Raw genomic sequence first — 13,911 nt, forward strand, 5'->3', positions numbered from 1 at the left:
TTGCTTACCTTCTATAATTGAAACTTTGTAGCTTGAGTGGAGGCTTAGGCCTGGCAAGGGCAGGTAGAAAGCTCTGTTACCTAGGAAACCTTGCTCTCTGTAGCTGTAGCCATCTTGGTTTGGGTTAATTTGCATATTCGCTCTGATTGGATGGTGGGTGTGGCTTGTGGGCGTGGCTTGTGGGTGTGTCGAAGGTATGGTCAATTTGCATATACAAATATCCTATTATTAGATAGGATACAGAAGACAGAAAGACTAGTAGAATGTCTTTAAACTCTTCACCTACATTCATCAATATTGCTATATTTATTTACTGTATCTTTCTGTATTATACATTCCCACCTTATCCAACCTATTTGAAAGTCAGTTGTAGACATTAGATATGACGTCTACATATACTGGTATCTAAAAACTTCAACATATATCTTCTAAGAGTGGTAATTTCCTACCTTGGAAGAAATTGAACATTGATATACTATATTCACTTTTCCCAATTATCTACACAACAATGCTCTCTAGACTCTTCTCCTTTTTAAAAATTGAAATAAAATCAAGGATTATTCACTGTATTTGGGTGTCCTTTCTCTTAAATCTCTTTTACTCTATAACAGTACCCTAATCCCCACTTTTGTCCTTTCCTCATCTTGATGTTTGTGAGGACTGCAGATCAGTCGTTTTGGAGAATGACCCACAATTTGGATTTATCTGATTATTTCCTCATGATTGGATTCAGATTCTATTTCTTTTTTTTTCAATTATTGTGGTAAAATATCTGTATCACAAAATTTACATTTTAATCATGTTTAAGTATATAATTCAGTGGTATTAAGTACATTAATAATGTTGTACAATCATCACTACTACCACTATTTCCAGAATGTTTTCGTCATCCCAAGCAGAAATTCCATATCCATTAAAGAATAACTCCCCATTTCGACCTCCCCCCAGCTCCTGGCAACCATCATTCTACTTTCTGTCTATGAATTTGCCTATTGTAGGCACCTCATATAAGTAGAATTTAATGTTTTGTCTCTGGCTTATTTCAGTTAGTATAATGTATTCAAGTTTCATCCATGTTGCAGCATGTATCAGAATTTCCCTCCTTTTTAAGGCTGAATAATTTTTCTTGTATGTATATTCAACATTTTGCTTATTCATTCATCTATTGATGGACACTTAAGTTGTCTTTAACTTTTGACTATTGTGAATACTGTTGCTATGAACATTGGTGTACAAGTATCTATTTAAGTCCCTGCTTTCAGTTCTTTTAGGTATATACCCAGGAGTAGAATTGCTGAATCACATGAAAACCCTATGTTTAACTTTTTGAGGAACTGCCATACTCTTTCTACAGCAGCTACATTCATTTTATATTCGCACCAGCTTCTAATTATATTTTTAACTTTAATGCACACATTTATTATATTGAAAAGAAATTATAATTTATTTATTTATTGATATGTATCCAAATGCTTTTTTTCCAAAAATTAGTCAAAGAAATAATTATTTGTAAATTCCATGAGGATAATTGGTTAGAAAAATTTTTTTAACTCTAGATAGAAAAGTTTTCTTTAGAAAACACCAGATCTCTCAGGAGTGCCTGAATGTTGAGCAGAGAATCCTTTGTTGAGTTATAGCTGTTCCACTTGTTGAAATTTCAGGGGAAGAGACCAAGGGGATCTCTGATGAGATCACCTAACTCTTACGGCTTCCAATTCATATTTTTTAAAATCCTCACCTGAGGGAGGATATGTTGAGAGGGTGGGGGGGAGAGAGAGAGAGAGAGAGAGAGAGAGAGAGAGAGAGAGAGAGAGAGAACACCAATTGGTTGCATCCCGACCAGTAATCAAACCTGCAACCTTTTGGTGTGCAGTACGATGCTCCAACAGAGCCACCCAGCAAGGGCCCAGCTTCTAAGGAGGTTTCCAATTTCTCTATATCCTCACCAACACTCTTCTTTCTTTTTTTACAATAGTCATCCTAATGGGCAAGAAGTGGTATGTCCTTGTAGTTTTCATTTGCATTTCCTTAATGACTAATAATGTTGAGTATCTTTTAATGTGCTAATTGACCATATCTTTTTTGGAGAAATGTCTATTCAAGTTGTTTATCCATTTTTGAATTGGGCTTTTTGGGTGCTTTTTGTTTTTGTTTTTAAGTTATAGGAGTTCTTTTTATGTTATGGATATTAACCCTTATCAGATATATGATTTGCATATATTTTCTTGCATTCTGTGGCTTGTCTTTTCACTCTCTTAAAGTGTCCTTTGATGCACAAAAGTTTTTAATTTTGAAGTTCAAAATGGTAGCTTACAGTATAGTTGGGGAGGCTATATCTCTATATATACAATATATATCTCTTTCTATCTGTCTATCTATCTATGACTTGATAATTACTTGGAGATGGGAAAGGGAAAAATTGAAATAGTTAGTTAAAAAAAATTCCAAAGGTAGGGCGTTTTGGGGATTGTTAAAGAGGAAGAGTGAATTTAGATTCCAGGTTTAGGATGAAGAATACTGATATTAAAATGCAAAGGCAGGAATGAGTAAGCTATCTGGGGACAGTGAGAGGGCCAGCCTGACTAAATGAGAGGGTATGTGTGGGAGAGCACTGGTGCATATGTGGGGTGGGGCTAAATTATGTAGGCTTTTTAAATAACTAGGCAAAGGAATGTGCACTTGATTTAGTAGATAGTAGGACAGCCTTTACAGTGTTTAAATGACATGGTTAATTTTTTTTCTAACAGAGGAGTGGAGCACTGGTGTAGGTAGGATGGTCCAGGAGGGGATGTGGGAAAAATTATTAGAGCAGGGGAATTGATTCCGTTTTCATAGGACTTCCCTGGAAAAAAAAAAGCAGTAGACCTTTGACCTGAGTCCAATACAAGACTGAGGTATTTCCCAAAACTTCTTATTGAAATTCACTGTTAGAAAATGCTTTGGACTCAAGATCCTATGTGATTTTTCCCAAATTCAACCCGGCCCCCTAACCCTTTGTGTTAATGGCATAAAATTCCCACTTTTGGCTCTGCTTTGGTTTGGCACTCTATCTAGATTGCCTCACTGTGGTGCCATGTTTGCAAAGCATCCAAATTATAGGCAAGGCTATAATTTTAGTTTCCTTGTTTTTGCAGAAGGTCAAAGTTTTCTAAAGCTATTAGTGGATCAAATGGAATTGTATTTTTTTGAAAAGGTACATGAACAATGAGAGACATTGCATTTGACCTTTAGGATCTTCTCCCTACTTCTCCCCCTCCTCCCCTAGATGCTAAGCCTTGTCAGGGCCCAGTACTTTCTCTTCATTCATTGCTTTCCCACAACAGCTGGAAATTACCTGTGATGCACACAGGTGGTTCCGGATGCTCAGTTCCAGACAGGTATGCCGAGTCTTGCTCGCTGCCATTTGGGAGGGTAAAGAGTGTCCTGTGTGCTGGAATCAGGGGAGATGCCAGGACACCCGTGAGCATTCCAGAGCACAGTGTTGGACAGTGGCATTGAGGAGCCTTTGGAGTGATTTCCCCCCCGTGGTCGGAAGCTGCCTGCATTTTTACCCTCCCTTCTTGGCCTCAACACTCCCGACACTGGAATTTCTTCAGATGACTACCGCGTTTGGTTTTCAACCAGGACAAACAAAGGAAAGGGATTTGTTTTTCTGTCTGCTTCTGCTGAGTGGAATCTCTTGGTTCTACTTACTGGTCATGCCTTAGGCACTCTGGGGCTGGTTAGGACATTAAACTCCGAGCACACAGGACTCCTAGCTTTACTGAATCCTTTTCCATATCCTGAGTGCAAACTTCCTCCTTCCCCTGACCCCCCCCAAAGCCCTTCAATCTATGGGCAATTCTACAGCCAATTCCCAGCTAATATTCTACCCACAAATTGTTATTTCAGCTAAACTTTCCCAAACTTGAGCCTTCTTACCAAATATTTTGGGCTTCCTCACAATCTAGTTTTCTTCTTATCTGCATGCTTTTCTGGTATAATTTTAAAGTAGTGAAAAATCTCCTCTTATTTTAAAGGGTGCACAGTAAGCTCAGCCCCCTAAGGGATGTTGCAGAAATCTGCATACCTAATTCCAGCCATCCCAGAGTTTCAGGTAAAATTTCTGAGAAACCTTTGTGTTTTGGTTGGTGTGTGTGTGTGTGTGTGTGTTTTTCCACCATTTCCCCCGTTAACTGAAAATCGTGAGGAACAAGAAAAGGGATTGTGAGTCATAAAAATTAAAAATAACACCCACACACAAACACAAGGAGAGGCTTTGCACTTCCCATTTCTGACCCAGGGCTCAGGAGATAGCGGCAACTCCAGGTGAGTAAATTCGCAGATGCCGGTGCATGTCCGGAACCGTCCCTGAGGGTCATGAGAGACTGTCAAGTGGGGGCGCGGGGGCCGGTCTTCCGTTTTGGTTTTCTTTCAGAACTTTTGTCCAGGAAGCATCCTGTTCTGTTATATGCATACCCACTGCCGTCTTCAAATTGCTAGGTGGAGAACAATACTCAAGTGCCTGGCGTTGGGTTAGAAATAGAAATAGGCCTGGTCCTAAGCTATTACAGGGACAGTTGCTGAGTCCTCCCCCACAAGCCCTTCTGTATTTTGCCTCTCCTTCTCCACCCCACCCAGATCCCCAGAGCTTAACCCCATCCTCACTCAACAGTTGAAGGCATTTTTAAATGTTTTCAAATACACCCTTGATCCTTGCACATATTTATTAAGCAGCTCTTTACCCTCCAGAACATCAGGCGTAAAGCTGAGCATCTTCCTCCTCCCTCACACACTGGGGTCTGGCCAGCTGGGTGTGCTGCTGAGTTGGGGGCCTCTCAGAGGGAGCTTGAGCCTAGTCTTTGAGTGAGGGACTCAATGGGGTGGAGGCTGTGCTCCCTGGGGATTTGCATTTTGCAGGCCATATTTAGAAGCAGTTTTCCTGCTTCTAGAAAGCAGTGGCCCACTCTAGCTATAATTATGACTAGAAAATAATTTTCTCTCAAAAACTCTATTTTCAGGTTTTTGCTATGTGTTTTAAAATGGCCTTGCAGACAGGTGGTCCCCAGTGCATCCTGTCTCCTGAGGAAGGAGCCTGGGGCTGCTTAGTGAAATGTCACTCTGCTATCTTGGAGTTACCTGAGTTATCTTGGAGGAACTGAGGTAGGGCCTTAGGGACAGCAGGGACTGAAGATTCTTGTTTTCATCACCTCGCCAGTTGGTGAAGTCTTGTGTAGGTTCATTGCGTAGACAGACCTAGAAGACAGGATTCCTGGATTGTGTACCCACTTTCCCCCTAATCAGACCTATGCTACTTCCATCCAGATAGCATCACACAATGGCCAATGGAGCCAGACTACCTAGGGTCAAATCCCACATTACTAGTTGTGTGACCTGCTTGCTCATTGTATAAACTTGGGCAAGTTCCTGAATAACGGTACCTACCTTAAAGGATTATTGTGAGGATTAAATAAGTTAATACATGCAAAGTGTGTATTGGGGTAGGGATTGGCATATATTATAGAAGAATATTGTGATTATGTTTTTTCTTTCCTTGTCTGTAAAATGAGGAAATGCTATTATTAATGTTATGCTGGTCATTCTGCACTACGACAGGAAGAGCACCCATTGTGGGCCGAACACTTACTGTACGTGACGTTATGAGGAGGGAAAAGAAAGACATGGCTCTTACCCACTGGGAGGGGAAGGGAGACTTTGCAGAGAGATTCTCAGAGAACATGCAAAAAGGAAAAGAATTCCACACACTGCTTTCCCTTATGGAGACTGTCACAACACAGACTCTGTCAGAGGCTTGGGGACCCATGGTCACTTCTCCACCCTGAGGACCAAAGAAGGCTGTGGAGGGATCATGCAGGCCTCTGACATGCTTGGCCTTGATCTTTGGACTGCAGCTCCCTGCCTTAGTGATTGGCCTGTCCCTGTGGCCAATCCTTACACCCGAGGCCTCCTATTTGGCACAGGGTGTGGAAGGACTTGACCTGGCCAACTGGGATTTTGGCAAGGGTCTCTTGAGCACCTGATGGGCTCCAGAAATCTGCCCCAGGGGATTCTGGCTTCACCTCCAGGCCTGGCCCACACTCAGAGCCCATACCCTGGGCACAGTGGTACCATCTTTAGTGTGCCTGTGGCATGCTGTGGCTGTGCCCAGCAAGTTGCCTCCACTTCTCTTGAACCCCCAACCCATTCTAGGCTTTTATGATCAGAGTCCTCCTTGCTTTGTCTTATGCATCCAAATCCTACCCAAATCTATCAGGTCCACTTAATCTTACCTTCTCTGTGCGGCACCAGCACGGCCATGTGTGAACCTGAGGGGGTACGGTGAAGGATTAGAAAAGACAGACAAGAGAATAAAACTGGGGCTAGGTGGGATGCTGCCCTCTGATTAGAGAGACAGTGCCACGACCTGCAAGCTGAGTCTTTATTTTATAGCCAGATTCCACGGGATAAAGTAAGGGCGTGGTCAAGATGTTTACAATGTTCTCGTGAGTTTTGAATCTACTCAATTACATGCACCTGATCAAGCTTTGTTTACTTGCTGCACCTATCACTCAGCCACATGGGACCACAGGTTCGGACCACAAGGTCAAGCTTACAACTATAGCTCATTAGTTCGAGGCTTGAACCTGTCCAAACACTGTAGCCGTTCTCCACACTTCTCCATGAAGCATTCCCTGACTGTTCAGCTCTCACCACCAGACTCACTGTCCTAAGTTTCCTAATTACTTATTCCATTTATTTGAAAATAAGAAATGTGCTTAATTATAGGTCCCAAAAATATTCGAGTATCTGTTTGGTTGCAAGACACAGGAGTGGGGGCATTGGGGACAGATCATCTATCAAGAAGCTTAAACTCTAAGGGGATGGCCTGAAAAATTCCCTATTGTCATATGTTCCTTTTCAGGTCTGATGTTAATATTTAACTAAATAATGATGATGATGATAAGTAAACAATTTGGAATCCTTGCTATGTGCCAGTACTGTACTAAAAACTTACCTAAGCTATCTGATGCCTTAATAGTAGTATTCCTTTAAGGTAAAGTTGTTATTAATCCTACTTTACAGATAAAGCAACCAAGATGCAGAAAGGTTCAATATTGCCCAATGTCACCATTTGAGTCAGGCAGTCTGACCCCATTGTTCATATCTTAATCATGTGTTATATCTTTCCTGAGTTTCACCTTTTCTGTTTCAGTAGAGTGAAACTCTTTGAAGGCAGGCACCTGTCTCATCCTTCCCCACAGCCCCTGCAGCATTTAGTATATCCTCGCCTTGCAGGTAGGAGGCAGACATAGGTGGTAAGTACTCAATCAGTATTCAGGGATGCCATAGTTAACAGGCTCGCAGCAGAAAGGAGAAGGGATTGTCCAAGGTTTCTTAGTTCTGGGGTGACAGAATTGGGAAAAGAGACCAGGAGTCCAGGGCCCAAATACTGCTGTGTACCACCTCTTACTCTCACTGCCTTCTTGCTAATCCAGTTCTTCCTCCGTTACCATGGAGGCATCCCGCTGTCATTAGGAAGGCCTCTTCATACCATGGACATTAAGAACAGACCCTTGCCCTAGCCATTTTGGCTCAGTGGATAGAGCATTGGCCTGCAGGGTTCAATTCTAGTTAAGGGCACGTACCTTGGTTGCAGGCTCTTCCCCAGTCCGGAGGTCAGGGCTCATGCAGTAGATAACCAATCGATGTGTTTCTCTCACATTGATGTTTCTCTCTGTCTTTCTCTCTCTCTTCCACTCTCCCTAAAAAATCAATGGAAAAATATCCTCGGATGAGGATTAACAACAACAACCAACAACAAAAGAATAGGCCCAGAAATATTAGTGACTTCAGGTTAATGCTTACCAGGACCAGGGAGTCCCAAACATTGCCTAGAACTGCAAATGTTCTGTCTTGAGGACAAACTCATCCTGTCTCCAAATCTACCAGCCTCCAGCTTCCCTCAGAATTTCTCTCGATATTTGTCAAGTTAGTGATTGTGTGTGTGTGTGTGTGTGTGTGTGTGTGTACACACATATACATATATGTGTGTATATATATCCATATATTGTGGGATTTTTGTGGGTTTTTTTACTTTTCTTTTTTCAATTTTATTTTTTAATTAGCATTCATATTCAATATTATTTTGTATTATTCAAGTATACAGCATAGTAGTTAGATAATCATATACTTTACAAAGTGACCCCCAATATTTTCAGTACCCACCTGGCACCATTCATAATTATTAGAATATTTTGACTATATTCCTTATACTGTATTTTACATCCCTGTGACTATTTTGTAACTACCAATATGTACTTCTTAATCTCTTCACCTTTTTACCCAGTCCCCCAACTTGCCTCTGGCAACTATCAGTCTGTTCTTTTTGTCTGTGAATCTGCTTCCATTTTGTTTTGTTTTGTTAATCCTCACCCAAGGATATTTTTCCATTGATTTCTTAGAGAGAGTGGAAGGGAGAGGGAGAGATGGAGAGAAACATCAGTATGAGAGAGACACATCAATTGGTTACCTCCTGAATGCAGCCCAACCAGGGCTGGGGAACCTGCAACCAAGGTATGTGCCCTTGACTGGAATCAAACCTGGGACCTTCAGTCCACAGGCCAACGCTCTGCCCACTGAGCCAAACCAACTAGGGCAATCTGCTTCAATTTTGTTTGTTTATTTTTTTCTTTAGAGTCCACATATAAGTGAAACTACCAGTATATGTTATTTTATTGTGGTTTATTTCTGCATCTTATTGCCTCCACTATACAGCAAGTTATTGAACGCAGAATTCAAATTGTATTTATTCTTATAGTTTTCTATATCCTAGTACATTTTTATGTTCCCCTATGTCCCCCAAATCCTAGTATCCTAACCTAATTAGAGCTCCAAAAATATTTATTGGATAAGGTAATTTTAAAAATCAGACAATAAGTTAGTAACCAATGTAACCCCAATAAATTTAAGTAAATAAATAAATAAAATAAAATAATGACATTAAAATCACCAAAAAAAATAAAGAAAAGAATAATTAGATGGAAGAATTTGAGTATGTATGTCCTCCTCTTCAATCTTCCTTTGAATTGCTCATACTCTTACACAACCTGTAAAGATATCTAGACAACTATAATTTTAGGGTCCTAGAAAGCCAACCTAGAATTGAGCCCAGCAAGGTAAAATTATAGAGAACAATGAATCATTTGCATAGTACATTGTAGAGGAAAAGGATGAAACATAGAGTTCAGGATGGGGATAGAGGAAGGGCTGTAATAGCAATGAATTTCATTCTTTGAAATATTGCCCAACATCCTGGTATTTAGGGAATTTACCTCCCTTGCCTGATACAAACTGTGGCCTCCCCAGCCAAGCCTGGCAGCCTGGACTCTCACTGTGGAGCTGTTGGTTTTCCCCTGAGCCCCTCCAGACCTACTACCCTCTCATTCACCTCACGGCACATGTTGGGTGCAAACTAAGTGTAAGGATAGATGCTCTTGGCACAACTGAGCTTGGACTCAAATTGGTAAATAACCACTGAGCTTTTAGATTCAGAACTATGCCTTGTGTGCATGGGAAAAACCTCCCCTGATTTGGGTTCATTCATTCAGGGACTCACAGCATTGAGCAGGCTGAGCAGGCTGCCTCAGCAAGAAGATGAGCCTTAGGAAAAGGTGTCCTCACACAGGATCTGAAGGTAAAAGGAGAGCTGCCCCAGTGGGTAGGTGGGAGGATGGGTGGAGCTGGGAGATCCTTCCCAGAGATGAGAGCAGCTTTCCATTTTAAGGACTACAGGTCTGCAGGCCCACAGTTCTTAGGATGGAAACTTATAAAAATAACACTGTCAGGAGGGACTCTTCACTCTCCAGTGGACTCTGTTCCTAAGCCTCTCTCTTGGTTCCTTTCACCGCACACCAGCTACCCAAAGAACCTAGCCTTGAGGCAGGCAGTCCACCTTTGTGTTGCTCCCCCTTAGAGCATGCAGCCTTTTCCCGTCCAGTCTCCCAAAGTCTAAGAAGCCTATAATAGCAGTGGGATAAGGGAACACTAGAGGTCCCATTAAAAGTCGTGTGGGAATTTTAGAGCTTACATCTATGGAAAACCAAGAGAAGACAAATTTAAACTTATTGAAAGCAACCAACACAAAAGCAGGATTTCTTAACCTGGGGCCCATAAATCCCCAAGGAGGTCTATGGCGAATTCAGGGGTGGACAAACCACTGAAATTGTGTGTAAAATTATATATGTATGTGTAGGTGTGGCTGCATTTCTTCTGGAACAGGGTTCATAATCTTTATCAGATTCTCTTTTAAAAATATAGTTTTTATTGATTTTAGCGAGAGAGAGGAAGGGAGAGGGAGAGAGAGAGAAACCTCCATGAAAGAGAAACATCAACATGGATTGGCTGCTTCCTGCACAACCCCTACTGGGGATCAGGCCTGCAACCCGGGCATGTGCCCTGATCAGGAATTGGACTGGTAACCTCTTGCTGCATGGGTCAACGCTCAACCACTGAGCCATACCAGCTGGGCTATCAGATTCTTCATTGGATTCTATCAGAGCTCCTCAAAAGTTAAACAAAACAAAGAATTTTTCTAGAGGGTAAAGGTAGGAACAGGGTGTCAGGGGAATTTGGAGGACATTCCAGCTCCTCCCATTTCCCATGTGTTGCAAATATGTGCGCAGTGGGAAACAATGACAAATACAGGGAAGTGACGGATCACTTTTTAAAAAAGACCTCCAAATGCTGAGAATTTCCCAGATTTTCTTATAAAAGTTGTCCTCCTCTCTTTCTTACCTGTCCCTCTTCCTTCCATTTTGTCTTCACTGCTACAGGAGAACCTATTCTAGCAGCTGCTACTTGTTCAACGGGATTAAGGTTAGAAGGGAAGAGGTGCTTGTTTGTCAGTCTGGAATGAAGAGCCAGGGTCCAGGAAAGGTTGAGTATGTCGTTTATGTGATTCAGTAGTTACCAAACGTTTCAAACTTACAACACTTCAAAAACACCTTTGGATTCCTCCAAGGAATTATAATTAGACTTTCAGTATCCATGTAGGAAAAATTGCATGCTGATAAAAAGCTACTATGCATTAAATAATCCTTTAATATGTATTTTAAAAATCACAGCAGCATCTGTGTGTGTTTGAAAACTAGTTCAGCACCTACCTGTGAGATGAATTATTTGTTTGGTTGTAGGTAGTGTTTGGTGTGCATCAGGATGCAAGGCCCCCATGCTGTAACTGAAGACCCTCTCCCACTCCCACAAAGTGGGAATCACTGGTCTAATTTAATGTCTTCACTTTATAGATGAGGTAACTTGGTCTAGGAAAATGAAGTTCCTAGTAAGGTAGACGAAGCCCATTCCAGAATCTATTTCTCCTAATCATCTCCTGGGCTTTTTGCAGGATGCCCAGGCAGCTATAAATGCTCTTAGGGCATCCAGCCTCCCACTGGCCCTGGAACAGCCTCCTCTCCCACACCCACAACCACACTTCCCCTTCTCTTCCCTCACTGAGAAGTCTCCAAAGGGCACCTAAGGGAAGAAATGACTCTTGAGGGCTTTCCAGAGCTAGGAAACAATCAGACAAGAGAGTCAGCTGCAACACCAGGTCTTGGCCATAAACTGGAACACAAACTGTAACAATGGCTGTCATGGGCTCTGGGTGCCAGCCATGGGCTTATCCCAATCTCATTTAGTCCTTACAGCAACCCTGTGAGTTAAGTATTATTATCCTTTTCATTTACAGACTAGAGGCCCGGTGCATGAAAATCATGCACTGCGGGGGGTGGGGGGGGGTGGCGGTCCTTCAGCCTGGCCTGTGCCCTCTCGCAGTCCAGGACCCCTTGGGGGATGTCCGCCTGCCAGCTTAGGCCCAGTCCCAGAGGTCAGACATCCCTCTCCCAGTCTGAGGCTCTCCCAGTCTGGGACCCCTTGCTCCTTACCTCCTGCCTGCAGCAGAGGCAGGAGAGGCTCCCGCTATCACTGCTGCACTTGCCAGCCGTGAGCCCGGCTTCTGGCTGAGCAGCGCTCCCCCTGTGGGAGCACACTGACCACCAGGGGGGGCAGCTCCTGCATTGAGCGTCTGCCCCCCTGGTGGTCAGTGTGCATCATAGCAACCGGTCATTCCGCTGTTCAGTCGATTTGCACATTAGGGTTTTATTATATAGGATGAGGAGACTGAAGCTTAAAGAAGTGAATGACAATGGCACAGAGTTACTAAAGGCTTCAGAGATAGGTTTCTAAATTGAGACCCTGAGATGGTGACCACTGTGCTTCACAGGATGACATTATGCAAGGCTGACTGGGCTCAGATTCTCTCATCTTCTTTAGGACTAAACTGTTTTGCGACCCCTTTACTCAAGGAATCATCCTAAAACTAGTCCCAGTTTAACAGTAATGCGTAAACCTTTCTCTTCCAGGAGACGGAAAGTGTCTTTGCCACATCTTCTAGGGACCCAGGTGGATTCCATGGACGATACTTAATCCTTGAGTGTTGTTGTTGTCCGCACCCGAGGATATTTTCCCATTGACTTTTAGAGAGAGTGGAAGGGAGGGGGAGAGACAGAGAGAGAGAGAAACATCAATATGATAAAGACACATTGATTGGTTGGGTCCTGCACACGCCCCTGCAACTGAGATATGTATCCTTTATGGGAATCGAACCCGGGACCCTTCAATCCACAGGCTGACTCTGTGGGCCAACACTCTATCCACTGAGCCAAACCAGCTAGGGCTGCTTTTTAACTCTTTTGACTCATGTGTAAGAGTCTTATATCCCCACCAAGCTTTTTGAAAGCATTTTGTGACCCCCACCCCCCACCCCCAAGAGCCCAGCTTGGGTCTGGGCATACCATACACTACTAATAAATACTTGCTGTATTAAATCTGGTGGTCTTTAGAACAAATTTCCTCCCTCCTGGATCATTTATTCTGGCTACAGCTTCCCTCCAAAGTAATTGGTGTCTCCCCTCTCCCAATTCCTACCCAATTCCCCATTGAGGCTCATGAACTTTGAAAGTACTGGGATGTGTTTTTGCTGCCTTGTCAGAAACAAGCCTGACCTTTCTGAGACTCTTTTGTCTGTGGGCCCACATGGCTCTGCCTGGAAGACATGAGTCCAGTTTCTCTGCACCTGAGCAGGGCTCTCATAAAGCCCTAAGAGACCATTCAAGGCCTTAGCAGCTCAGCCTTTTAAAACCACCTGAGTCCAGGCAGTGGGTTCAAGGCAAGACACACAGAAAGGTGTGTGCACTGTTCTTCAACACTCTCATCATTTTCTCAAGGGCTCTTGTGAACCAAGTGTGTTTGCCTTTTCCTCCCCATGGAGGCTGAGAACCTCTTTATCTCTTCAGGCTGAGACTGGACGTCTGGGGTAAGAGGCAATTCATCTCCTGATCCAACACTGCTGTCTCCCCAGAGCCCAGGACTCCAGCGTTGTGACTGAGCAGGCCCTCCAGCCACAGTGCTGTCAGACTGACCTTCACTGGGTCAACCTAAACTGCTAACTGCAGCCTGCTGGGAGTCTTGAGCAAGTCACACACCTCTCTGAACCTCAGTTGCCTCATCTGTAAAATGGAGAGGTGGGCATTGATCCCTAAACTTCTTCTTGCACTAATGTTCTAGAGTTCTAAAATAGCACTGCCTTCCCCGCGCTTCCCCACCCCCTGACCCCCACCCCTGCTGCGTTCCACAGGATTTTTAACCACACTGCAGTCAGGGCTGGATCTTGGCACTGTTCCTAAAGGTTGGGGTAGTTTTATTGACAGAACAGGGTTAACATTATCAGTACCCAAGAAAACCGCAGAAGGACACAGAAGGGTCTTTTATGACATTTGACATTAAATCAATAAATCAGATTCTCCTCTAGTTACCTTTGGAAAATGCTTTATCCGTTTTCAACTATCAGAGTACTATTACTCACTGAATAATTTTTTT

The 13,911-nt window shown here is 43.1% G+C and overlaps 1 protein-coding gene across 4 annotated transcripts in view; it reads left to right on the plus strand.

Annotated features, from left to right (window-relative positions):
- Positions 1 to 13,911, plus strand: part of NINJ2 (ninjurin 2) — an 82,179-nt gene that overhangs the window by 21,883 nt on the left and 46,385 nt on the right. Inside the window, exon 1 of one of the 4 annotated variants that reach the window (XM_054718765.1) lies at positions 4,246 to 4,308. The exons of 2 other annotated variants lie outside the window; for them this stretch is intronic. The gene's annotated coding sequence lies outside the window, so the exon portion shown is untranslated. Of the gene's footprint in view, positions 1 to 4,245; positions 4,309 to 7,278; positions 7,296 to 13,911 lie in introns of those variants that run through there. One more of the 4 variants, XM_054718767.1, reaches the window with a different exon arrangement.

The sequence above is a fragment of the Eptesicus fuscus genome, chromosome 7 (genome assembly GCF_027574615.1).
Source record: "Eptesicus fuscus isolate TK198812 chromosome 7, DD_ASM_mEF_20220401, whole genome shotgun sequence".
Classification (NCBI taxonomy): domain Eukaryota; kingdom Metazoa; phylum Chordata; class Mammalia; order Chiroptera; family Vespertilionidae; genus Eptesicus; species Eptesicus fuscus.